This window comes from Staurois parvus, unplaced genomic scaffold (genome assembly GCF_062004578.1).
Source record: "Staurois parvus isolate SC_StPar_1 unplaced genomic scaffold, SC_StPar_1.0 ptg002266l, whole genome shotgun sequence".
NCBI lineage: Eukaryota > Metazoa > Chordata > Amphibia > Anura > Ranidae > Staurois > Staurois parvus.
Window position 1 is genome coordinate 68,121 of NW_028320062.1, and position 1,310 is coordinate 69,430.

Genomic DNA, 1,310 nt, shown 5'->3' on the forward strand with positions numbered 1-1,310 from the left:
CTGCCTTTTGCCCTTTGGTTTCTTGAAATTATCGAGACTTTGTGGGAACTGCAATGGCCACTGGAACAGTCTTGTGAATCTCTTTCCTACCTCATGAGTCAATGACATAATGTAGTATTTGTTGCCCTATATTATACAGTTAACGACTGGGAGGTTCCCCCCCCCAGTCGTTAACTGTGCAAGGTCGTTTTTTCGTTTTTTCGTGTGCAAGGTCTTATATCGACTATACTGTTTCTTTATTTGGTACAGAGACCCTGCAATTTACCATAAGCCTCCTAGAATCCATGTGGCTGCCATTACTGATTTTAGTGGGAAGGACATCCCCTCAGCTAGAGAGAATCATAGCAATGTTGAACAAGGAGAGATCCCCATTAGAGGGTTCCCAAGCTCTGGCTTGAGAGAGTCTTTATTTTTATTTCTATTTTTTTTTGTTTCATTCCTCCTAAGGTTGATACATCCCATCTTTGTAAGGTCTAGACTGTAATCCTTATACTACCATGGTGATAAGTGTGAATGCGCTGAGACCTAGGCATCTCCACATCTGTGGTGTGAACAAACATAGGATGATATTGTTGCTTATGATTTAAAGTTGCAGATTTCTGACCCAGATCCAGGGTGCACGCCTTGTTACATGTTTTCACCCCATTTGAATTGAGCTCGAAGGGAGTCACTGGTCTCATATATCCTTCCTATTGCCCTCTACAGCCGGTGCTGAGTCCTACATGAAACCTAAAAGCAGTGGAGCACTATTTTTTAACAAAGCTGAGTCAAAAGTAGAGCCTTCTGTGCTCCTTGACTTCATTCTAGTTTACTGTCAGGAGTTTTACAATAGCCCACCACTTTTTCTCTTAGACTATTAGATCTGAAAGGCATGCACATAGGAGAAGGGCATACGAAGAAGACTGAAAAGTTTGTGGGAAGACATGTACTATATTACCTACCATCCTCTAATGCTGCCCAGCCACAATCTGACGCAGGCTTCCTACTAGGTTTCAGTAGACTTGCCTCATGCTCTGTAATATGGAGTTCTATAGAAAATGGAGAGATATTTCCCATATCTTGGTTATAGGCAAATTTCCCTCTGTAGCTCATGGTAGTAGTCTCCTGATATGCACCCATTCTTCACACAGCTAGGCTTATAGGCCACGCTGATACATTTTTCGGCTTTGTAACATGGAAGAGTAGTTTGATACTCTAACCCACCCAATATATATCTCCCCTCACTCTTTTTTCTTCTCTCTCTTGCCCTATTTCTATTTTTTTTCAAATTCTAACACTGTGGCCTACTTGTCCGTGGTGTTAGCTTTCTT